This window comes from Ascidia mentula, assembly GCF_947561715.1.
Source record: "Ascidia mentula chromosome 3 unlocalized genomic scaffold, kaAscMent1.1 SUPER_3_unloc_4, whole genome shotgun sequence".
NCBI lineage: Eukaryota > Metazoa > Chordata > Ascidiacea > Phlebobranchia > Ascidiidae > Ascidia > Ascidia mentula.
Genome location: NW_028113728.1, coordinates 23,019 through 43,017, shown reverse-complemented (window position 1 = coordinate 43,017; position 19,999 = coordinate 23,019). Strand labels below are relative to the sequence as shown.

The following is a 19,999-nucleotide window of genomic DNA, read 5'->3' as shown; positions in this document are numbered from 1 at the left end:
ACGCAGTCCCCACTAGCAGAAATTGTACGGCCGAGTTACCCACATTTGGGGTAATCGCAAGGGTCAGCTAAGCCTAAGTGCAATGGCTAAGCCTCGCCCTGGGCCCACCGCCGGCCTCTGATCACGGTGAAGGCCCCCGTCAGGTAAGTATGCTTTGCACAGCTTCTTGAGAGGTAGCATTTTTGTCGTCCGTCCTTGTGTTTGCCGCATTGTGCATTTCACGGCTTGTTTTATCTGGTCTCCGACAAGCACAACAACCAAATGTGCCGTTAAATTAATTGCTCTCCCGTCCTCCCTCTCTACCTCTCTTTCCTTGGCGTGTGCATACAGACGACACACACGCACTCATGGGATGCACCGCTGTTTCGTGCAATTGTTTTGCGAATGATTAACAGATGGTTATTCCCACATGTGTGGGAATGTGGGCCGTGCCTGGAGGTAGTGCAATACCAGGACAACCCGTGGGCAGGTCGAAGCAAGCTCCGGCACCGTGCCCCCTGTCCAAAAATCAGGTTAATACAAAGACATGCAAGCGAATCGCTTGCGTCCCAGGTATTAAACTGAGAAGAACAGATACTACACTTGATCTTAGCTCTAAAGAGCCGAGAAGCGATGCCGCAACATCCACTGAGTCCGCAACGTCCGGAAGAGTCCGTCTCGCATTTGCTGCCAAATTTTATTCCGGTGAAAAATGAAAAAAAAAAAAAAATTTCCTGGTTTTTTTCCTACCGTTTTTGGCAGGCCATTCAAATTAGTTTGTTCACCACATGACGTCACAAACGGACCCATGACCCACCTCCCAACCCCCGACACGACTCCTCCTGACCGTAACAGGCGAATCCCCCCCGTAGAAACTTCGTTTCTACCTTACGTTTTGCTCTACATCAGAGGATTAGTAAAAGACGGGGATAGCGCGAACGCAGTCCCCACTAGCAGAAATTGTACGGCCGAGTTACCCACATTTGGGGTAATCGCAAGGGTCAGCTAAGCCTAAGTGCAATGGCTAAGCCTCGCCCTGGGCCCACCGCCGGCCTGATCACGGTGAAGGCCCCCGTCAGGTAAGTATGCTTTGCACAGCTTCTTGAGAGGTAGCATTTTTGTCGTCCGTCCTTGTGTTTGCCGCATTGTGCATTTCACGGCTTGTTTTATCTGGTCTCCGACAAGCACAACAACCAAATGTGCCGTTAAATTAATTGCTCTCCCGTCCTCCCTCTCTACCTCTCTTTCCTTGGCGTGTGCATACAGACGACACACACGCACTCATGGGATGCACCGCTGTTTCGTGCAATTGTTTTGCGAATGATTAACAGATGGTTATTCCCACATGTGTGGGAATGTGGGCCGTGCCTGGAGGTAGTGCAATACCAGGACAACCCGTGGGCAGGTCGAAGCAAGCTCCGGCACCGTGCCCCCTGTCCAAAAATCAGGTTAATACAAAGACATGCAAGCGAATCGCTTGCGTCCCAGGTATTAAACTGAGAAGAACAGATACTACACTTGATCTTAGCTCTAAAGAGCCGAGAAGCGATGCCGCAACATCCACTGAGTCCGCAACGTCCGGAAGAGTCCGTCTCGCATTTGCTGCCAAATTTTATTCCGGTGAAAAATGAAAAAAAAAAAAAAATTTCCTGGTTTTTTTCCTACCGTTTTTGGCAGGCCATTCAAATTAGTTTGTTCACCACATGACGTCACAAACGGACCCATGACCCACCTCCCAACCCCCGACACGACTCCTCCTGACCGTAACAGGCGAATCCCCCCCGTAGAAACTTCGTTTCTACCTTACGTTTTGCTCTACATCAGAGGATTAGTAAAAGACGGGGATAGCGCGAACGCAGTCCCCACTAGCAGAAATTGTACGGCCGAGTTACCCACATTTGGGGTAATCGCAAGGGTCAGCTAAGCCTAAGTGCAATGGCTAAGCCTCGCCCTGGGCCCACCGCCGGCCTGATCACGGTGAAGGCCCCCGTCAGGTAAGTATGCTTTGCACAGCTTCTTGAGAGGTAGCATTTTTGTCGTCCGTCCTTGTGTTTGCCGCATTGTGCATTTCACGGCTTGTTTTATCTGGTCTCCGACAAGCACAACAACCAAATGTGCCGTTAAATTAATTGCTCTCCCGTCCTCCCTCTCTACCTCTCTTTCCTTGGCGTGTGCATACAGACGACACACACGCACTCATGGGATGCACCGCTGTTTCGTGCAATTGTTTTGCGAATGATTAACAGATGGTTATTCCCACATGTGTGGGAATGTGGGCCGTGCCTGGAGGTAGTGCAATACCAGGACAACCCGTGGGCAGGTCGAAGCAAGCTCCGGCACCGTGCCCCCTGTCCAAAAATCAGGTTAATACAAAGACATGCAAGCGAATCGCTTGCGTCCCAGGTATTAAACTGAGAAGAACAGATACTACACTTGATCTTAGCTCTAAAGAGCCGAGAAGCGATGCCGCAACATCCACTGAGTCCGCAACGTCCGGAAGAGTCCGTCTCGCATTTGCTGCCAAATTTTATTCCGGTGAAAAATGAAAAAAAAAAAAAAATTTCCTGGTTTTTTTCCTACCGTTTTTGGCAGGCCATTCAAATTAGTTTGTTCACCACATGACGTCACAAACGGACCCATGACCCACCTCCCAACCCCCGACACGACTCCTCCTGACCGTAACAGGCGAATCCCCCCCGTAGAAACTTCGTTTCTACCTTACGTTTTGCTCTACATCAGAGGATTAGTAAAAGACGGGGATAGCGCGAACGCAGTCCCCACTAGCAGAAATTGTACGGCCGAGTTACCCACATTTGGGGTAATCGCAAGGGTCAGCTAAGCCTAAGTGCAATGGCTAAGCCTCGCCCTGGGCCCACCGCCGGCCTGATCACGGTGAAGGCCCCCGTCAGGTAAGTATGCTTTGCACAGCTTCTTGAGAGGTAGCATTTTTGTCGTCCGTCCTTGTGTTTGCCGCATTGTGCATTTCACGGCTTGTTTTATCTGGTCTCCGACAAGCACAACAACCAAATGTGCCGTTAAATTAATTGCTCTCCCGTCCTCCCTCTCTACCTCTCTTTCCTTGGCGTGTGCATACAGACGACACACACGCACTCATGGGATGCACCGCTGTTTCGTGCAATTGTTTTGCGAATGATTAACAGATGGTTATTCCCACATGTGTGGGAATGTGGGCCGTGCCTGGAGGTAGTGCAATACCAGGACAACCCGTGGGCAGGTCGAAGCAAGCTCCGGCACCGTGCCCCCTGTCCAAAAATCAGGTTAATACAAAGACATGCAAGCGAATCGCTTGCGTCCCAGGTATTAAACTGAGAAGAACAGATACTACACTTGATCTTAGCTCTAAAGAGCCGAGAAGCGATGCCGCAACATCCACTGAGTCCGCAACGTCCGGAAGAGTCCGTCTCGCATTTGCTGCCAAATTTTATTCCGGTGAAAAATGAAAAAAAAAAAAAAATTTCCTGGTTTTTTTCCTACCGTTTTTGGCAGGCCATTCAAATTAGTTTGTTCACCACATGACGTCACAAACGGACCCATGACCCACCTCCCAACCCCCGACACGACTCCTCCTGACCGTAACAGGCGAATCCCCCCCGTAGAAACTTCGTTTCTACCTTACGTTTTGCTCTACATCAGAGGATTAGTAAAAGACGGGGATAGCGCGAACGCAGTCCCCACTAGCAGAAATTGTACGGCCGAGTTACCCACATTTGGGGTAATCGCAAGGGTCAGCTAAGCCTAAGTGCAATGGCTAAGCCTCGCCCTGGGCCCACCGCCGGCCTGATCACGGTGAAGGCCCCCGTCAGGTAAGTATGCTTTGCACAGCTTCTTGAGAGGTAGCATTTTTGTCGTCCGTCCTTGTGTTTGCCGCATTGTGCATTTCACGGCTTGTTTTATCTGGTCTCCGACAAGCACAACAACCAAATGTGCCGTTAAATTAATTGCTCTCCCGTCCTCCCTCTCTACCTCTCTTTCCTTGGCGTGTGCATACAGACGACACACACGCACTCATGGGATGCACCGCTGTTTCGTGCAATTGTTTTGCGAATGATTAACAGATGGTTATTCCCACATGTGTGGGAATGTGGGCCGTGCCTGGAGGTAGTGCAATACCAGGACAACCCGTGGGCAGGTCGAAGCAAGCTCCGGCACCGTGCCCCCTGTCCAAAAATCAGGTTAATACAAAGACATGCAAGCGAATCGCTTGCGTCCCAGGTATTAAACTGAGAAGAACAGATACTACACTTGATCTTAGCTCTAAAGAGCCGAGAAGCGATGCCGCAACATCCACTGAGTCCGCAACGTCCGGAAGAGTCCGTCTCGCATTTGCTGCCAAATTTTATTCCGGTGAAAAATGAAAAAAAAAAAAAAATTTCCTGGTTTTTTTCCTACCGTTTTTGGCAGGCCATTCAAATTAGTTTGTTCACCACATGACGTCACAAACGGACCCATGACCCACCTCCCAACCCCCGACACGACTCCTCCTGACCGTAACAGGCGAATCCCCCCCGTAGAAACTTCGTTTCTACCTTACGTTTTGCTCTACATCAGAGGATTAGTAAAAGACGGGGATAGCGCGAACGCAGTCCCCACTAGCAGAAATTGTACGGCCGAGTTACCCACATTTGGGGTAATCGCAAGGGTCAGCTAAGCCTAAGTGCAATGGCTAAGCCTCGCCCTGGGCCCACCGCCGGCCTGATCACGGTGAAGGCCCCCGTCAGGTAAGTATGCTTTGCACAGCTTCTTGAGAGGTAGCATTTTTGTCGTCCGTCCTTGTGTTTGCCGCATTGTGCATTTCACGGCTTGTTTTATCTGGTCTCCGACAAGCACAACAACCAAATGTGCCGTTAAATTAATTGCTCTCCCGTCCTCCCTCTCTACCTCTCTTTCCTTGGCGTGTGCATACAGACGACACACACGCACTCATGGGATGCACCGCTGTTTCGTGCAATTGTTTTGCGAATGATTAACAGATGGTTATTCCCACATGTGTGGGAATGTGGGCCGTGCCTGGAGGTAGTGCAATACCAGGACAACCCGTGGGCAGGTCGAAGCAAGCTCCGGCACCGTGCCCCCTGTCCAAAAATCAGGTTAATACAAAGACATGCAAGCGAATCGCTTGCGTCCCAGGTATTAAACTGAGAAGAACAGATACTACACTTGATCTTAGCTCTAAAGAGCCGAGAAGCGATGCCGCAACATCCACTGAGTCCGCAACGTCCGGAAGAGTCCGTCTCGCATTTGCTGCCAAATTTTATTCCGGTGAAAAATGAAAAAAAAAAAAAAATTTCCTGGTTTTTTTCCTACCGTTTTTGGCAGGCCATTCAAATTAGTTTGTTCACCACATGACGTCACAAACGGACCCATGACCCACCTCCCAACCCCCGACACGACTCCTCCTGACCGTAACAGGCGAATCCCCCCCGTAGAAACTTCGTTTCTACCTTACGTTTTGCTCTACATCAGAGGATTAGTAAAAGACGGGGATAGCGCGAACGCAGTCCCCACTAGCAGAAATTGTACGGCCGAGTTACCCACATTTGGGGTAATCGCAAGGGTCAGCTAAGCCTAAGTGCAATGGCTAAGCCTCGCCCTGGGCCCACCGCCGGCCTGATCACGGTGAAGGCCCCCGTCAGGTAAGTATGCTTTGCACAGCTTCTTGAGAGGTAGCATTTTTGTCGTCCGTCCTTGTGTTTGCCGCATTGTGCATTTCACGGCTTGTTTTATCTGGTCTCCGACAAGCACAACAACCAAATGTGCCGTTAAATTAATTGCTCTCCCGTCCTCCCTCTCTACCTCTCTTTCCTTGGCGTGTGCATACAGACGACACACACGCACTCATGGGATGCACCGCTGTTTCGTGCAATTGTTTTGCGAATGATTAACAGATGGTTATTCCCACATGTGTGGGAATGTGGGCCGTGCCTGGAGGTAGTGCAATACCAGGACAACCCGTGGGCAGGTCGAAGCAAGCTCCGGCACCGTGCCCCCTGTCCAAAAATCAGGTTAATACAAAGACATGCAAGCGAATCGCTTGCGTCCCAGGTATTAAACTGAGAAGAACAGATACTACACTTGATCTTAGCTCTAAAGAGCCGAGAAGCGATGCCGCAACATCCACTGAGTCCGCAACGTCCGGAAGAGTCCGTCTCGCATTTGCTGCCAAATTTTATTCCGGTGAAAAATGAAAAAAAAAAAAAAATTTCCTGGTTTTTTTCCTACCGTTTTTGGCAGGCCATTCAAATTAGTTTGTTCACCACATGACGTCACAAACGGACCCATGACCCACCTCCCAACCCCCGACACGACTCCTCCTGACCGTAACAGGCGAATCCCCCCCGTAGAAACTTCGTTTCTACCTTACGTTTTGCTCTACATCAGAGGATTAGTAAAAGACGGGGATAGCGCGAACGCAGTCCCCACTAGCAGAAATTGTACGGCCGAGTTACCCACATTTGGGGTAATCGCAAGGGTCAGCTAAGCCTAAGTGCAATGGCTAAGCCTCGCCCTGGGCCCACCGCCGGCCTGATCACGGTGAAGGCCCCCGTCAGGTAAGTATGCTTTGCACAGCTTCTTGAGAGGTAGCATTTTTGTCGTCCGTCCTTGTGTTTGCCGCATTGTGCATTTCACGGCTTGTTTTATCTGGTCTCCGACAAGCACAACAACCAAATGTGCCGTTAAATTAATTGCTCTCCCGTCCTCCCTCTCTACCTCTCTTTCCTTGGCGTGTGCATACAGACGACACACACGCACTCATGGGATGCACCGCTGTTTCGTGCAATTGTTTTGCGAATGATTAACAGATGGTTATTCCCACATGTGTGGGAATGTGGGCCGTGCCTGGAGGTAGTGCAATACCAGGACAACCCGTGGGCAGGTCGAAGCAAGCTCCGGCACCGTGCCCCCTGTCCAAAAATCAGGTTAATACAAAGACATGCAAGCGAATCGCTTGCGTCCCAGGTATTAAACTGAGAAGAACAGATACTACACTTGATCTTAGCTCTAAAGAGCCGAGAAGCGATGCCGCAACATCCACTGAGTCCGCAACGTCCGGAAGAGTCCGTCTCGCATTTGCTGCCAAATTTTATTCCGGTGAAAAATGAAAAAAAAAAAAAAATTTCCTGGTTTTTTTCCTACCGTTTTTGGCAGGCCATTCAAATTAGTTTGTTCACCACATGACGTCACAAACGGACCCATGACCCACCTCCCAACCCCCGACACGACTCCTCCTGACCGTAACAGGCGAATCCCCCCCGTAGAAACTTCGTTTCTACCTTACGTTTTGCTCTACATCAGAGGATTAGTAAAAGACGGGGATAGCGCGAACGCAGTCCCCACTAGCAGAAATTGTACGGCCGAGTTACCCACATTTGGGGTAATCGCAAGGGTCAGCTAAGCCTAAGTGCAATGGCTAAGCCTCGCCCTGGGCCCACCGCCGGCCTGATCACGGTGAAGGCCCCCGTCAGGTAAGTATGCTTTGCACAGCTTCTTGAGAGGTAGCATTTTTGTCGTCCGTCCTTGTGTTTGCCGCATTGTGCATTTCACGGCTTGTTTTATCTGGTCTCCGACAAGCACAACAACCAAATGTGCCGTTAAATTAATTGCTCTCCCGTCCTCCCTCTCTACCTCTCTTTCCTTGGCGTGTGCATACAGACGACACACACGCACTCATGGGATGCACCGCTGTTTCGTGCAATTGTTTTGCGAATGATTAACAGATGGTTATTCCCACATGTGTGGGAATGTGGGCCGTGCCTGGAGGTAGTGCAATACCAGGACAACCCGTGGGCAGGTCGAAGCAAGCTCCGGCACCGTGCCCCCTGTCCAAAAATCAGGTTAATACAAAGACATGCAAGCGAATCGCTTGCGTCCCAGGTATTAAACTGAGAAGAACAGATACTACACTTGATCTTAGCTCTAAAGAGCCGAGAAGCGATGCCGCAACATCCACTGAGTCCGCAACGTCCGGAAGAGTCCGTCTCGCATTTGCTGCCAAATTTTATTCCGGTGAAAAATGAAAAAAAAAAAAAAATTTCCTGGTTTTTTTCCTACCGTTTTTGGCAGGCCATTCAAATTAGTTTGTTCACCACATGACGTCACAAACGGACCCATGACCCACCTCCCAACCCCCGACACGACTCCTCCTGACCGTAACAGGCGAATCCCCCCCGTAGAAACTTCGTTTCTACCTTACGTTTTGCTCTACATCAGAGGATTAGTAAAAGACGGGGATAGCGCGAACGCAGTCCCCACTAGCAGAAATTGTACGGCCGAGTTACCCACATTTGGGGTAATCGCAAGGGTCAGCTAAGCCTAAGTGCAATGGCTAAGCCTCGCCCTGGGCCCACCGCCGGCCTGATCACGGTGAAGGCCCCCGTCAGGTAAGTATGCTTTGCACAGCTTCTTGAGAGGTAGCATTTTTGTCGTCCGTCCTTGTGTTTGCCGCATTGTGCATTTCACGGCTTGTTTTATCTGGTCTCCGACAAGCACAACAACCAAATGTGCCGTTAAATTAATTGCTCTCCCGTCCTCCCTCTCTACCTCTCTTTCCTTGGCGTGTGCATACAGACGACACACACGCACTCATGGGATGCACCGCTGTTTCGTGCAATTGTTTTGCGAATGATTAACAGATGGTTATTCCCACATGTGTGGGAATGTGGGCCGTGCCTGGAGGTAGTGCAATACCAGGACAACCCGTGGGCAGGTCGAAGCAAGCTCCGGCACCGTGCCCCCTGTCCAAAAATCAGGTTAATACAAAGACATGCAAGCGAATCGCTTGCGTCCCAGGTATTAAACTGAGAAGAACAGATACTACACTTGATCTTAGCTCTAAAGAGCCGAGAAGCGATGCCGCAACATCCACTGAGTCCGCAACGTCCGGAAGAGTCCGTCTCGCATTTGCTGCCAAATTTTATTCCGGTGAAAAATGAAAAAAAAAAAAAAATTTCCTGGTTTTTTTCCTACCGTTTTTGGCAGGCCATTCAAATTAGTTTGTTCACCACATGACGTCACAAACGGACCCATGACCCACCTCCCAACCCCCGACACGACTCCTCCTGACCGTAACAGGCGAATCCCCCCCGTAGAAACTTCGTTTCTACCTTACGTTTTGCTCTACATCAGAGGATTAGTAAAAGACGGGGATAGCGCGAACGCAGTCCCCACTAGCAGAAATTGTACGGCCGAGTTACCCACATTTGGGGTAATCGCAAGGGTCAGCTAAGCCTAAGTGCAATGGCTAAGCCTCGCCCTGGGCCCACCGCCGGCCTGATCACGGTGAAGGCCCCCGTCAGGTAAGTATGCTTTGCACAGCTTCTTGAGAGGTAGCATTTTTGTCGTCCGTCCTTGTGTTTGCCGCATTGTGCATTTCACGGCTTGTTTTATCTGGTCTCCGACAAGCACAACAACCAAATGTGCCGTTAAATTAATTGCTCTCCCGTCCTCCCTCTCTACCTCTCTTTCCTTGGCGTGTGCATACAGACGACACACACGCACTCATGGGATGCACCGCTGTTTCGTGCAATTGTTTTGCGAATGATTAACAGATGGTTATTCCCACATGTGTGGGAATGTGGGCCGTGCCTGGAGGTAGTGCAATACCAGGACAACCCGTGGGCAGGTCGAAGCAAGCTCCGGCACCGTGCCCCCTGTCCAAAAATCAGGTTAATACAAAGACATGCAAGCGAATCGCTTGCGTCCCAGGTATTAAACTGAGAAGAACAGATACTACACTTGATCTTAGCTCTAAAGAGCCGAGAAGCGATGCCGCAACATCCACTGAGTCCGCAACGTCCGGAAGAGTCCGTCTCGCATTTGCTGCCAAATTTTATTCCGGTGAAAAATGAAAAAAAAAAAAAAATTTCCTGGTTTTTTTCCTACCGTTTTTGGCAGGCCATTCAAATTAGTTTGTTCACCACATGACGTCACAAACGGACCCATGACCCACCTCCCAACCCCCGACACGACTCCTCCTGACCGTAACAGGCGAATCCCCCCCGTAGAAACTTCGTTTCTACCTTACGTTTTGCTCTACATCAGAGGATTAGTAAAAGACGGGGATAGCGCGAACGCAGTCCCCACTAGCAGAAATTGTACGGCCGAGTTACCCACATTTGGGGTAATCGCAAGGGTCAGCTAAGCCTAAGTGCAATGGCTAAGCCTCGCCCTGGGCCCACCGCCGGCCTGATCACGGTGAAGGCCCCCGTCAGGTAAGTATGCTTTGCACAGCTTCTTGAGAGGTAGCATTTTTGTCGTCCGTCCTTGTGTTTGCCGCATTGTGCATTTCACGGCTTGTTTTATCTGGTCTCCGACAAGCACAACAACCAAATGTGCCGTTAAATTAATTGCTCTCCCGTCCTCCCTCTCTACCTCTCTTTCCTTGGCGTGTGCATACAGACGACACACACGCACTCATGGGATGCACCGCTGTTTCGTGCAATTGTTTTGCGAATGATTAACAGATGGTTATTCCCACATGTGTGGGAATGTGGGCCGTGCCTGGAGGTAGTGCAATACCAGGACAACCCGTGGGCAGGTCGAAGCAAGCTCCGGCACCGTGCCCCCTGTCCAAAAATCAGGTTAATACAAAGACATGCAAGCGAATCGCTTGCGTCCCAGGTATTAAACTGAGAAGAACAGATACTACACTTGATCTTAGCTCTAAAGAGCCGAGAAGCGATGCCGCAACATCCACTGAGTCCGCAACGTCCGGAAGAGTCCGTCTCGCATTTGCTGCCAAATTTTATTCCGGTGAAAAATGAAAAAAAAAAAAAAATTTCCTGGTTTTTTTCCTACCGTTTTTGGCAGGCCATTCAAATTAGTTTGTTCACCACATGACGTCACAAACGGACCCATGACCCACCTCCCAACCCCCGACACGACTCCTCCTGACCGTAACAGGCGAATCCCCCCCGTAGAAACTTCGTTTCTACCTTACGTTTTGCTCTACATCAGAGGATTAGTAAAAGACGGGGATAGCGCGAACGCAGTCCCCACTAGCAGAAATTGTACGGCCGAGTTACCCACATTTGGGGTAATCGCAAGGGTCAGCTAAGCCTAAGTGCAATGGCTAAGCCTCGCCCTGGGCCCACCGCCGGCCTGATCACGGTGAAGGCCCCCGTCAGGTAAGTATGCTTTGCACAGCTTCTTGAGAGGTAGCATTTTTGTCGTCCGTCCTTGTGTTTGCCGCATTGTGCATTTCACGGCTTGTTTTATCTGGTCTCCGACAAGCACAACAACCAAATGTGCCGTTAAATTAATTGCTCTCCCGTCCTCCCTCTCTACCTCTCTTTCCTTGGCGTGTGCATACAGACGACACACACGCACTCATGGGATGCACCGCTGTTTCGTGCAATTGTTTTGCGAATGATTAACAGATGGTTATTCCCACATGTGTGGGAATGTGGGCCGTGCCTGGAGGTAGTGCAATACCAGGACAACCCGTGGGCAGGTCGAAGCAAGCTCCGGCACCGTGCCCCCTGTCCAAAAATCAGGTTAATACAAAGACATGCAAGCGAATCGCTTGCGTCCCAGGTATTAAACTGAGAAGAACAGATACTACACTTGATCTTAGCTCTAAAGAGCCGAGAAGCGATGCCGCAACATCCACTGAGTCCGCAACGTCCGGAAGAGTCCGTCTCGCATTTGCTGCCAAATTTTATTCCGGTGAAAAATGAAAAAAAAAAAAAAATTTCCTGGTTTTTTTCCTACCGTTTTTGGCAGGCCATTCAAATTAGTTTGTTCACCACATGACGTCACAAACGGACCCATGACCCACCTCCCAACCCCCGACACGACTCCTCCTGACCGTAACAGGCGAATCCCCCCCGTAGAAACTTCGTTTCTACCTTACGTTTTGCTCTACATCAGAGGATTAGTAAAAGACGGGGATAGCGCGAACGCAGTCCCCACTAGCAGAAATTGTACGGCCGAGTTACCCACATTTGGGGTAATCGCAAGGGTCAGCTAAGCCTAAGTGCAATGGCTAAGCCTCGCCCTGGGCCCACCGCCGGCCTGATCACGGTGAAGGCCCCCGTCAGGTAAGTATGCTTTGCACAGCTTCTTGAGAGGTAGCATTTTTGTCGTCCGTCCTTGTGTTTGCCGCATTGTGCATTTCACGGCTTGTTTTATCTGGTCTCCGACAAGCACAACAACCAAATGTGCCGTTAAATTAATTGCTCTCCCGTCCTCCCTCTCTACCTCTCTTTCCTTGGCGTGTGCATACAGACGACACACACGCACTCATGGGATGCACCGCTGTTTCGTGCAATTGTTTTGCGAATGATTAACAGATGGTTATTCCCACATGTGTGGGAATGTGGGCCGTGCCTGGAGGTAGTGCAATACCAGGACAACCCGTGGGCAGGTCGAAGCAAGCTCCGGCACCGTGCCCCCTGTCCAAAAATCAGGTTAATACAAAGACATGCAAGCGAATCGCTTGCGTCCCAGGTATTAAACTGAGAAGAACAGATACTACACTTGATCTTAGCTCTAAAGAGCCGAGAAGCGATGCCGCAACATCCACTGAGTCCGCAACGTCCGGAAGAGTCCGTCTCGCATTTGCTGCCAAATTTTATTCCGGTGAAAAATGAAAAAAAAAAAAAAATTTCCTGGTTTTTTTCCTACCGTTTTTGGCAGGCCATTCAAATTAGTTTGTTCACCACATGACGTCACAAACGGACCCATGACCCACCTCCCAACCCCCGACACGACTCCTCCTGACCGTAACAGGCGAATCCCCCCCGTAGAAACTTCGTTTCTACCTTACGTTTTGCTCTACATCAGAGGATTAGTAAAAGACGGGGATAGCGCGAACGCAGTCCCCACTAGCAGAAATTGTACGGCCGAGTTACCCACATTTGGGGTAATCGCAAGGGTCAGCTAAGCCTAAGTGCAATGGCTAAGCCTCGCCCTGGGCCCACCGCCGGCCTGATCACGGTGAAGGCCCCCGTCAGGTAAGTATGCTTTGCACAGCTTCTTGAGAGGTAGCATTTTTGTCGTCCGTCCTTGTGTTTGCCGCATTGTGCATTTCACGGCTTGTTTTATCTGGTCTCCGACAAGCACAACAACCAAATGTGCCGTTAAATTAATTGCTCTCCCGTCCTCCCTCTCTACCTCTCTTTCCTTGGCGTGTGCATACAGACGACACACACGCACTCATGGGATGCACCGCTGTTTCGTGCAATTGTTTTGCGAATGATTAACAGATGGTTATTCCCACATGTGTGGGAATGTGGGCCGTGCCTGGAGGTAGTGCAATACCAGGACAACCCGTGGGCAGGTCGAAGCAAGCTCCGGCACCGTGCCCCCTGTCCAAAAATCAGGTTAATACAAAGACATGCAAGCGAATCGCTTGCGTCCCAGGTATTAAACTGAGAAGAACAGATACTACACTTGATCTTAGCTCTAAAGAGCCGAGAAGCGATGCCGCAACATCCACTGAGTCCGCAACGTCCGGAAGAGTCCGTCTCGCATTTGCTGCCAAATTTTATTCCGGTGAAAAATGAAAAAAAAAAAAAAATTTCCTGGTTTTTTTCCTACCGTTTTTGGCAGGCCATTCAAATTAGTTTGTTCACCACATGACGTCACAAACGGACCCATGACCCACCTCCCAACCCCCGACACGACTCCTCCTGACCGTAACAGGCGAATCCCCCCCGTAGAAACTTCGTTTCTACCTTACGTTTTGCTCTACATCAGAGGATTAGTAAAAGACGGGGATAGCGCGAACGCAGTCCCCACTAGCAGAAATTGTACGGCCGAGTTACCCACATTTGGGGTAATCGCAAGGGTCAGCTAAGCCTAAGTGCAATGGCTAAGCCTCGCCCTGGGCCCACCGCCGGCCTGATCACGGTGAAGGCCCCCGTCAGGTAAGTATGCTTTGCACAGCTTCTTGAGAGGTAGCATTTTTGTCGTCCGTCCTTGTGTTTGCCGCATTGTGCATTTCACGGCTTGTTTATATCTGGTCTCCGACAAGCACAACAACCAAATGTGCCGTTAAATTAATTGCTCTCCCGTCCTCCCTCTCTACCTCTCTTTCCTTGGCGTGTGCATACAGACGACACACACGCACTCATGGGATGCACCGCTGTTTCGTGCAATTGTTTTGCGAATGATTAACAGATGGTTATTCCCACATGTGTGGGAATGTGGGCCGTGCCTGGAGGTAGTGCAATACCAGGACAACCCGTGGGCAGGTCGAAGCAAGCTCCGGCACCGTGCCCCCTGTCCAAAAATCAGGTTAATACAAAGACATGCAAGCGAATCGCTTGCGTCCCAGGTATTAAACTGAGAAGAACAGATACTACACTTGATCTTAGCTCTAAAGAGCCGAGAAGCGATGCCGCAACATCCACTGAGTCCGCAACGTCCGGAAGAGTCCGTCTCGCATTTGCTGCCAAATTTTATTCCGGTGAAAAATGAAAAAAAAAAAAAAATTTCCTGGTTTTTTTCCTACCGTTTTTGGCAGGCCATTCAAATTAGTTTGTTCACCACATGACGTCACAAACGGACCCATGACCCACCTCCCAACCCCCGACACGACTCCTCCTGACCGTAACAGGCGAATCCCCCCCGTAGAAACTTCGTTTCTACCTTACGTTTTGCTCTACATCAGAGGATTAGTAAAAGACGGGGATAGCGCGAACGCAGTCCCCACTAGCAGAAATTGTACGGCCGAGTTACCCACATTTGGGGTAATCGCAAGGGTCAGCTAAGCCTAAGTGCAATGGCTAAGCCTCGCCCTGGGCCCACCGCCGGCCTGATCACGGTGAAGGCCCCCGTCAGGTAAGTATGCTTTGCACAGCTTCTTGAGAGGTAGCATTTTTGTCGTCCGTCCTTGTGTTTGCCGCATTGTGCATTTCACGGCTTGTTTTATCTGGTCTCCGACAAGCACAACAACCAAATGTGCCGTTAAATTAATTGCTCTCCCGTCCTCCCTCTCTACCTCTCTTTCCTTGGCGTGTGCATACAGACGACACACACGCACTCATGGGATGCACCGCTGTTTCGTGCAATTGTTTTGCGAATGATTAACAGATGGTTATTCCCACATGTGTGGGAATGTGGGCCGTGCCTGGAGGTAGTGCAATACCAGGACAACCCGTGGGCAGGTCGAAGCAAGCTCCGGCACCGTGCCCCCTGTCCAAAAATCAGGTTAATACAAAGACATGCAAGCGAATCGCTTGCGTCCCAGGTATTAAACTGAGAAGAACAGATACTACACTTGATCTTAGCTCTAAAGAGCCGAGAAGCGATGCCGCAACATCCACTGAGTCCGCAACGTCCGGAAGAGTCCGTCTCGCATTTGCTGCCAAATTTTATTCCGGTGAAAAATGAAAAAAAAAAAAAAATTTCCTGGTTTTTTTCCTACCGTTTTTGGCAGGCCATTCAAATTAGTTTGTTCACCACATGACGTCACAAACGGACCCATGACCCACCTCCCAACCCCCGACACGACTCCTCCTGACCGTAACAGGCGAATCCCCCCCGTAGAAACTTCGTTTCTACCTTACGTTTTGCTCTACATCAGAGGATTAGTAAAAGACGGGGATAGCGCGAACGCAGTCCCCACTAGCAGAAATTGTACGGCCGAGTTACCCACATTTGGGGTAATCGCAAGGGTCAGCTAAGCCTAAGTGCAATGGCTAAGCCTCGCCCTGGGCCCACCGCCGGCCTGATCACGGTGAAGGCCCCCGTCAGGTAAGTATGCTTTGCACAGCTTCTTGAGAGGTAGCATTTTTGTCGTCCGTCCTTGTGTTTGCCGCATTGTGCATTTCACGGCTTGTTTTATCTGGTCTCCGACAAGCACAACAACCAAATGTGCCGTTAAATTAATTGCTCTCCCGTCCTCCCTCTCTACCTCTCTTTCCTTGGCGTGTGCATACAGACGACACACACGCACTCATGGGATGCACCGCTGTTTCGTGCAATTGTTTTGCGAATGATTAACAGATGGTTATTCCCACATGTGTGGGAATGTGGGCCGTGCCTGGAGGTAGTGCAATACCAGGACAACCCGTGGGCAGGTCGAAGCAAGCTCCGGCACCGTGCCCCCTGTCCAAAAATCAGGTTAATACAAAGACATGCAAGCGAATCGCTTGCGTCCCAGGTATTAAACTGAGAAGAACAGATACTACACTTGATCTTAGCTCTAAAGAGCCGAGAAGCGATGCCGCAACATCCACTGAGTCCGCAACGTCCGGAAGAGTCCGTCTCGCATTTGCTGCCAAATTTTATTCCGGTGAAAAATGAAAAAAAAAAAAAAATTTCCTGGTTTTTTTCCTACCGTTTTTGGCAGGCCATTCAAATTAGTTTGTTCACCACATGACGTCACAAACGGACCCATGACCCACCTCCCAACCCCCGACACGACTCCTCCTGACCGTAACAGGCGAATCCCCCCCGTAGAAACTTCGTTTCTACCTTACGTTTTGCTCTACATCAGAGGATTAGTAAAAGACGGGGATAGCGCGAACGCAGTCCCCACTAGCAGAAATTGTACGGCCGAGTTACCCACATTTGGGGTAATCGCAAGGGTCAGCTAAGCCTAAGTGCAATGGCTAAGCCTCGCCCTGGGCCCACCGCCGGCCTGATCACGGTGAAGGCCCCCGTCAGGTAAGTATGCTTTGCACAGCTTCTTGAGAGGTAGCATTTTTGTCGTCCGTCCTTGTGTTTGCCGCATTGTGCATTTCACGGCTTGTTTTATCTGGTCTCCGACAAGCACAACAACCAAATGTGCCGTTAAATTAATTGCTCTCCCGTCCTCCCTCTCTACCTCTCTTTCCTTGGCGTGTGCATACAGACGACACACACGCACTCATGGGATGCACCGCTGTTTCGTGCAATTGTTTTGCGAATGATTAACAGATGGTTATTCCCACATGTGTGGGAATGTGGGCCGTGCCTGGAGGTAGTGCAATACCAGGACAACCCGTGGGCAGGTCGAAGCAAGCTCCGGCACCGTGCCCCCTGTCCAAAAATCAGGTTAATACAAAGACATGCAAGCGAATCGCTTGCGTCCCAGGTATTAAACTGAGAAGAACAGATACTACACTTGATCTTAGCTCTAAAGAGCCGAGAAGCGATGCCGCAACATCCACTGAGTCCGCAACGTCCGGAAGAGTCCGTCTCGCATTTGCTGCCAAATTTTATTCCGGTGAAAAATGAAAAAAAAAAAAAAATTTCCTGGTTTTTTTCCTACCGTTTTTGGCAGGCCATTCAAATTAGTTTGTTCACCACATGACGTCACAAACGGACCCATGACCCACCTCCCAACCCCCGACACGACTCCTCCTGACCGTAACAGGCGAATCCCCCCCGTAGAAACTTCGTTTCTACCTTACGTTTTGCTCTACATCAGAGGATTAGTAAAAGACGGGGATAGCGCGAACGCAGTCCCCACTAGCAGAAATTGTACGGCCGAGTTACCCACATTTGGGGTAATCGCAAGGGTCAGCTAAGCCTAAGTGCAATGGCTAAGCCTCGCCCTGGGCCCACCGCCGGCCTGATCACGGTGAAGGCCCCCGTCAGGTAAGTATGCTTTGCACAGCTTCTTGAGAGGTAGCATTTTTGTCGTCCGTCCTTGTGTTTGCCGCATTGTGCATTTCACGGCTTGTTTTATCTGGTCTCCGACAAGCACAACAACCAAATGTGCCGTTAAATTAATTGCTCTCCCGTCCTCCCTCTCTACCTCTCTTTCCTTGGCGTGTGCATACAGACGACACACACGCACTCATGGGATGCACCGCTGTTTCGTGCAATTGTTTTGCGAATGATTAACAGATGGTTATTCCCACATGTGTGGGAATGTGGGCCGTGCCTGGAGGTAGTGCAATACCAGGACAACCCGTGGGCAGGTCGAAGCAAGCTCCGGCACCGTGCCCCCTGTCCAAAAATCAGGTTAATACAAAGACATGCAAGCGAATCGCTTGCGTCCCAGGTATTAAACTGAGAAGAACAGATACTACACTTGATCTTAGCTCTAAAGAGCCGAGAAGCGATGCCGCAACATCCACTGAGTCCGCAACGTCCGGAAGAGTCCGTCTCGCATTTGCTGCCAAATTTTATTCCGGTGAAAAATGAAAAAAAAAAAAAAATTTCCTGGTTTTTTTCCTACCGTTTTTGGCAGGCCATTCAAATTAGTTTGTTCACCACATGACGTCACAAACGGACCCATGACCCACCTCCCAACCCCCGACACGACTCCTCCTGACCGTAACAGGCGAATCCCCCCCGTAGAAACTTCGTTTCTACCTTACGTTTTGCTCTACATCAGAGGATTAGTAAAAGACGGGGATAGCGCGAACGCAGTCCCCACTAGCAGAAATTGTACGGCCGAGTTACCCACATTTGGGGTAATCGCAAGGGTCAGCTAAGCCTAAGTGCAATGGCTAAGCCTCGCCCTGGGCCCACCGCCGGCCTGATCACGGTGAAGGCCCCCGTCAGGTAAGTATGCTTTGCACAGCTTCTTGAGAGGTAGCATTTTTGTCGTCCGTCCTTGTGTTTGCCGCATTGTGCATTTCACGGCTTGTTTTATCTGGTCTCCGACAAGCACAACAACCAAATGTGCCGTTAAATTAATTGCTCTCCCGTCCTCCCTCTCTACCTCTCTTTCCTTGGCGTGTGCATACAGACGACACACACGCACTCATGGGATGCACCGCTGTTTCGTGCAATTGTTTTGCGAATGATTAACAGATGGTTATTCCCACATGTGTGGGAATGTGGGCCGTGCCTGGAGGTAGTGCAATACCAGGACAACCCGTGGGCAGGTCGAAGCAAGCTCCGGCACCGTGCCCCCTGTCCAAAAATCAGGTTAATACAAAGACATGCAAGCGAATCGCTTGCGTCCCAGGTATTAAACTGAGAAGAACAGATACTACACTTGATCTTAGCTCTAAAGAGCCGAGAAGCGATGCCGCAACATCCACTGAGTCCGCAACGTCCGGAAGAGTCCGTCTCGCATTTGCTGCCAAATTTTATTCCGGTGAAAAATGAAAAAAAAAAAAAAAATTTCCTGGTTTTTTTCCTACCGTTTTTGGCAGGCCATTCAAATTAGTTTGTTCACCACATGACGTCACAAACGGACCCATGACCCACCTCCCAACCCCCGACACGACTCCTCCGACCGTAACAGGCGAATCCCCCCCGTAGAAACTTCGTTTCTACCTTACGTTTTGCTCTACATCAGAGGATTAGTAAAAGACGGGGATAGCGCGAACGCAGTCCCCACTAGCAGAAATTGTACGGCCGAGTTACCCACATTTGGGGTAATCGCAAGGGTCAGCTAAGCCTAAGTGCAATGGCTAAGCCTCGCCCTGGGCCCACCGCCGGCCTGATCACGGTGAAGGCCCCCGTCAGGTAAGTATGCTTTGCACAGCTTCTTGAGAGGTAGCATTTTTGTCGTCCGTCCTTGTGTTTGCCGCATTGTGCATTTCACGGCTTGTTTTATCTGGTCTCCGACAAGCACAACAACCAAATGTGCCGTTAAATTAATTGCTCTCCCGTCCTCCCTCTCTACCTCTCTTTCCTTGGCGTGTGCATACAGACGACACACACGCACTCATGGGATGCACCGCTGTTTCGTGCAATTGTTTTGCGAATGATTAACAGATGGTTATTCCCACATGTGTGGGAATGTGGGCCGTGCCTGGAGGTAGTGCAATACCAGGACAACCCGTGGGCAGGTCGAAGCAAGCTCCGGCACCGTGCCCCCTGTCCAAAAATCAGGTTAATACAAAGACATGCAAGCGAATCGCTTGCGTCCCAGGTATTAAACTGAGAAGAACAGATACTACACTTGATCTTAGCTCTAAAGAGCCGAGAAGCGATGCCGCAACATCCACTGAGTCCGCAACGTCCGGAAGAGTCCGTCTCGCATTTGCTGCCAAATTTTATTCCGGTGAAAAATGAAAAAAAAAAAAAAATTTCCTGGTTTTTTTCCTACCGTTTTTGGCAGGCCATTCAAATTAGTTTGTTCACCACATGACGTCACAAACGG

General features: G+C 50.1%; 43 non-coding genes and 1 pseudogene across 43 annotated transcripts; all 44 read right to left on the bottom strand.

The window, feature by feature from the left end:
* On the bottom strand, nucleotides 1-151 carry LOC145917362 (U1 spliceosomal RNA; annotated as a pseudogene; the record flags this gene model as incomplete).
* Nucleotides 152-416: 265 nt separating this feature from the next.
* Nucleotides 417-614, bottom strand: LOC145917318 (U2 spliceosomal RNA). The gene has a single exon (XR_014405366.1). It is a non-coding gene; the product is annotated as a U2 spliceosomal RNA (small nuclear RNA).
* Nucleotides 615-902: 288 nt separating this feature from the next.
* Nucleotides 903-1,066, bottom strand: LOC145917361 (U1 spliceosomal RNA). The gene has a single exon (XR_014405407.1). It is a non-coding gene; the product is annotated as a U1 spliceosomal RNA (small nuclear RNA).
* Nucleotides 1,067-1,331: 265 nt separating this feature from the next.
* Nucleotides 1,332-1,529, bottom strand: LOC145917317 (U2 spliceosomal RNA). Its single transcript, XR_014405365.1, has one exon. It is a non-coding gene; the product is annotated as a U2 spliceosomal RNA (small nuclear RNA).
* A 288-nt stretch (nucleotides 1,530-1,817) lies between these two features.
* On the bottom strand, nucleotides 1,818-1,981 carry LOC145917358 (U1 spliceosomal RNA). Its single transcript, XR_014405405.1, has one exon. It is a non-coding gene; the product is annotated as a U1 spliceosomal RNA (small nuclear RNA).
* A 265-nt stretch (nucleotides 1,982-2,246) lies between these two features.
* Nucleotides 2,247-2,444, bottom strand: LOC145917316 (U2 spliceosomal RNA). The gene has a single exon (XR_014405364.1). It is a non-coding gene; the product is annotated as a U2 spliceosomal RNA (small nuclear RNA).
* A 288-nt stretch (nucleotides 2,445-2,732) lies between these two features.
* Nucleotides 2,733-2,896, bottom strand: LOC145917357 (U1 spliceosomal RNA). The gene has a single exon (XR_014405404.1). It is a non-coding gene; the product is annotated as a U1 spliceosomal RNA (small nuclear RNA).
* Nucleotides 2,897-3,161: 265 nt separating this feature from the next.
* On the bottom strand, nucleotides 3,162-3,359 carry LOC145917315 (U2 spliceosomal RNA). Its single transcript, XR_014405363.1, has one exon. It is a non-coding gene; the product is annotated as a U2 spliceosomal RNA (small nuclear RNA).
* A 288-nt stretch (nucleotides 3,360-3,647) lies between these two features.
* Nucleotides 3,648-3,811, bottom strand: LOC145917356 (U1 spliceosomal RNA). Its single transcript, XR_014405403.1, has one exon. It is a non-coding gene; the product is annotated as a U1 spliceosomal RNA (small nuclear RNA).
* A 265-nt stretch (nucleotides 3,812-4,076) lies between these two features.
* On the bottom strand, nucleotides 4,077-4,274 carry LOC145917314 (U2 spliceosomal RNA). Its single transcript, XR_014405362.1, has one exon. It is a non-coding gene; the product is annotated as a U2 spliceosomal RNA (small nuclear RNA).
* A 288-nt stretch (nucleotides 4,275-4,562) lies between these two features.
* On the bottom strand, nucleotides 4,563-4,726 carry LOC145917355 (U1 spliceosomal RNA). Its single transcript, XR_014405402.1, has one exon. It is a non-coding gene; the product is annotated as a U1 spliceosomal RNA (small nuclear RNA).
* Nucleotides 4,727-4,991: 265 nt separating this feature from the next.
* Nucleotides 4,992-5,189, bottom strand: LOC145917313 (U2 spliceosomal RNA). The gene has a single exon (XR_014405361.1). It is a non-coding gene; the product is annotated as a U2 spliceosomal RNA (small nuclear RNA).
* A 288-nt stretch (nucleotides 5,190-5,477) lies between these two features.
* LOC145917354 (U1 spliceosomal RNA) lies at nucleotides 5,478-5,641 on the bottom strand. Its single transcript, XR_014405401.1, has one exon. It is a non-coding gene; the product is annotated as a U1 spliceosomal RNA (small nuclear RNA).
* Nucleotides 5,642-5,906: 265 nt separating this feature from the next.
* On the bottom strand, nucleotides 5,907-6,104 carry LOC145917312 (U2 spliceosomal RNA). Its single transcript, XR_014405360.1, has one exon. It is a non-coding gene; the product is annotated as a U2 spliceosomal RNA (small nuclear RNA).
* A 288-nt stretch (nucleotides 6,105-6,392) lies between these two features.
* On the bottom strand, nucleotides 6,393-6,556 carry LOC145917353 (U1 spliceosomal RNA). Its single transcript, XR_014405400.1, has one exon. It is a non-coding gene; the product is annotated as a U1 spliceosomal RNA (small nuclear RNA).
* A 265-nt stretch (nucleotides 6,557-6,821) lies between these two features.
* On the bottom strand, nucleotides 6,822-7,019 carry LOC145917311 (U2 spliceosomal RNA). Its single transcript, XR_014405359.1, has one exon. It is a non-coding gene; the product is annotated as a U2 spliceosomal RNA (small nuclear RNA).
* A 288-nt stretch (nucleotides 7,020-7,307) lies between these two features.
* On the bottom strand, nucleotides 7,308-7,471 carry LOC145917352 (U1 spliceosomal RNA). Its single transcript, XR_014405399.1, has one exon. It is a non-coding gene; the product is annotated as a U1 spliceosomal RNA (small nuclear RNA).
* Nucleotides 7,472-7,736: 265 nt separating this feature from the next.
* Nucleotides 7,737-7,934, bottom strand: LOC145917310 (U2 spliceosomal RNA). Its single transcript, XR_014405358.1, has one exon. It is a non-coding gene; the product is annotated as a U2 spliceosomal RNA (small nuclear RNA).
* Nucleotides 7,935-8,222: 288 nt separating this feature from the next.
* LOC145917351 (U1 spliceosomal RNA) lies at nucleotides 8,223-8,386 on the bottom strand. Its single transcript, XR_014405398.1, has one exon. It is a non-coding gene; the product is annotated as a U1 spliceosomal RNA (small nuclear RNA).
* Nucleotides 8,387-8,651: 265 nt separating this feature from the next.
* LOC145917307 (U2 spliceosomal RNA) lies at nucleotides 8,652-8,849 on the bottom strand. Its single transcript, XR_014405356.1, has one exon. It is a non-coding gene; the product is annotated as a U2 spliceosomal RNA (small nuclear RNA).
* A 288-nt stretch (nucleotides 8,850-9,137) lies between these two features.
* LOC145917350 (U1 spliceosomal RNA) lies at nucleotides 9,138-9,301 on the bottom strand. The gene has a single exon (XR_014405397.1). It is a non-coding gene; the product is annotated as a U1 spliceosomal RNA (small nuclear RNA).
* A 265-nt stretch (nucleotides 9,302-9,566) lies between these two features.
* On the bottom strand, nucleotides 9,567-9,764 carry LOC145917306 (U2 spliceosomal RNA). Its single transcript, XR_014405355.1, has one exon. It is a non-coding gene; the product is annotated as a U2 spliceosomal RNA (small nuclear RNA).
* Nucleotides 9,765-10,052: 288 nt separating this feature from the next.
* On the bottom strand, nucleotides 10,053-10,216 carry LOC145917349 (U1 spliceosomal RNA). Its single transcript, XR_014405396.1, has one exon. It is a non-coding gene; the product is annotated as a U1 spliceosomal RNA (small nuclear RNA).
* A 265-nt stretch (nucleotides 10,217-10,481) lies between these two features.
* On the bottom strand, nucleotides 10,482-10,679 carry LOC145917305 (U2 spliceosomal RNA). The gene has a single exon (XR_014405354.1). It is a non-coding gene; the product is annotated as a U2 spliceosomal RNA (small nuclear RNA).
* Nucleotides 10,680-10,967: 288 nt separating this feature from the next.
* LOC145917347 (U1 spliceosomal RNA) lies at nucleotides 10,968-11,131 on the bottom strand. Its single transcript, XR_014405394.1, has one exon. It is a non-coding gene; the product is annotated as a U1 spliceosomal RNA (small nuclear RNA).
* A 265-nt stretch (nucleotides 11,132-11,396) lies between these two features.
* Nucleotides 11,397-11,594, bottom strand: LOC145917304 (U2 spliceosomal RNA). Its single transcript, XR_014405353.1, has one exon. It is a non-coding gene; the product is annotated as a U2 spliceosomal RNA (small nuclear RNA).
* Nucleotides 11,595-11,882: 288 nt separating this feature from the next.
* On the bottom strand, nucleotides 11,883-12,046 carry LOC145917346 (U1 spliceosomal RNA). The gene has a single exon (XR_014405393.1). It is a non-coding gene; the product is annotated as a U1 spliceosomal RNA (small nuclear RNA).
* A 265-nt stretch (nucleotides 12,047-12,311) lies between these two features.
* LOC145917303 (U2 spliceosomal RNA) lies at nucleotides 12,312-12,509 on the bottom strand. Its single transcript, XR_014405352.1, has one exon. It is a non-coding gene; the product is annotated as a U2 spliceosomal RNA (small nuclear RNA).
* A 288-nt stretch (nucleotides 12,510-12,797) lies between these two features.
* On the bottom strand, nucleotides 12,798-12,961 carry LOC145917345 (U1 spliceosomal RNA). The gene has a single exon (XR_014405392.1). It is a non-coding gene; the product is annotated as a U1 spliceosomal RNA (small nuclear RNA).
* A 265-nt stretch (nucleotides 12,962-13,226) lies between these two features.
* LOC145917302 (U2 spliceosomal RNA) lies at nucleotides 13,227-13,424 on the bottom strand. The gene has a single exon (XR_014405351.1). It is a non-coding gene; the product is annotated as a U2 spliceosomal RNA (small nuclear RNA).
* A 288-nt stretch (nucleotides 13,425-13,712) lies between these two features.
* LOC145917344 (U1 spliceosomal RNA) lies at nucleotides 13,713-13,876 on the bottom strand. The gene has a single exon (XR_014405391.1). It is a non-coding gene; the product is annotated as a U1 spliceosomal RNA (small nuclear RNA).
* Nucleotides 13,877-14,142: 266 nt separating this feature from the next.
* LOC145917301 (U2 spliceosomal RNA) lies at nucleotides 14,143-14,340 on the bottom strand. The gene has a single exon (XR_014405350.1). It is a non-coding gene; the product is annotated as a U2 spliceosomal RNA (small nuclear RNA).
* A 288-nt stretch (nucleotides 14,341-14,628) lies between these two features.
* Nucleotides 14,629-14,792, bottom strand: LOC145917343 (U1 spliceosomal RNA). Its single transcript, XR_014405390.1, has one exon. It is a non-coding gene; the product is annotated as a U1 spliceosomal RNA (small nuclear RNA).
* Nucleotides 14,793-15,057: 265 nt separating this feature from the next.
* Nucleotides 15,058-15,255, bottom strand: LOC145917300 (U2 spliceosomal RNA). The gene has a single exon (XR_014405349.1). It is a non-coding gene; the product is annotated as a U2 spliceosomal RNA (small nuclear RNA).
* Nucleotides 15,256-15,543: 288 nt separating this feature from the next.
* Nucleotides 15,544-15,707, bottom strand: LOC145917342 (U1 spliceosomal RNA). Its single transcript, XR_014405389.1, has one exon. It is a non-coding gene; the product is annotated as a U1 spliceosomal RNA (small nuclear RNA).
* A 265-nt stretch (nucleotides 15,708-15,972) lies between these two features.
* LOC145917299 (U2 spliceosomal RNA) lies at nucleotides 15,973-16,170 on the bottom strand. The gene has a single exon (XR_014405348.1). It is a non-coding gene; the product is annotated as a U2 spliceosomal RNA (small nuclear RNA).
* Nucleotides 16,171-16,458: 288 nt separating this feature from the next.
* Nucleotides 16,459-16,622, bottom strand: LOC145917341 (U1 spliceosomal RNA). The gene has a single exon (XR_014405388.1). It is a non-coding gene; the product is annotated as a U1 spliceosomal RNA (small nuclear RNA).
* A 265-nt stretch (nucleotides 16,623-16,887) lies between these two features.
* Nucleotides 16,888-17,085, bottom strand: LOC145917298 (U2 spliceosomal RNA). Its single transcript, XR_014405347.1, has one exon. It is a non-coding gene; the product is annotated as a U2 spliceosomal RNA (small nuclear RNA).
* A 288-nt stretch (nucleotides 17,086-17,373) lies between these two features.
* On the bottom strand, nucleotides 17,374-17,537 carry LOC145917340 (U1 spliceosomal RNA). Its single transcript, XR_014405387.1, has one exon. It is a non-coding gene; the product is annotated as a U1 spliceosomal RNA (small nuclear RNA).
* A 265-nt stretch (nucleotides 17,538-17,802) lies between these two features.
* LOC145917296 (U2 spliceosomal RNA) lies at nucleotides 17,803-18,000 on the bottom strand. The gene has a single exon (XR_014405345.1). It is a non-coding gene; the product is annotated as a U2 spliceosomal RNA (small nuclear RNA).
* A 288-nt stretch (nucleotides 18,001-18,288) lies between these two features.
* On the bottom strand, nucleotides 18,289-18,452 carry LOC145917339 (U1 spliceosomal RNA). Its single transcript, XR_014405386.1, has one exon. It is a non-coding gene; the product is annotated as a U1 spliceosomal RNA (small nuclear RNA).
* A 265-nt stretch (nucleotides 18,453-18,717) lies between these two features.
* On the bottom strand, nucleotides 18,718-18,915 carry LOC145917295 (U2 spliceosomal RNA). The gene has a single exon (XR_014405344.1). It is a non-coding gene; the product is annotated as a U2 spliceosomal RNA (small nuclear RNA).
* Nucleotides 18,916-19,203: 288 nt separating this feature from the next.
* Nucleotides 19,204-19,367, bottom strand: LOC145917338 (U1 spliceosomal RNA). Its single transcript, XR_014405385.1, has one exon. It is a non-coding gene; the product is annotated as a U1 spliceosomal RNA (small nuclear RNA).
* A 265-nt stretch (nucleotides 19,368-19,632) lies between these two features.
* Nucleotides 19,633-19,830, bottom strand: LOC145917294 (U2 spliceosomal RNA). The gene has a single exon (XR_014405343.1). It is a non-coding gene; the product is annotated as a U2 spliceosomal RNA (small nuclear RNA).
* Nucleotides 19,831-19,999: the final 169 nt, after the last annotated feature.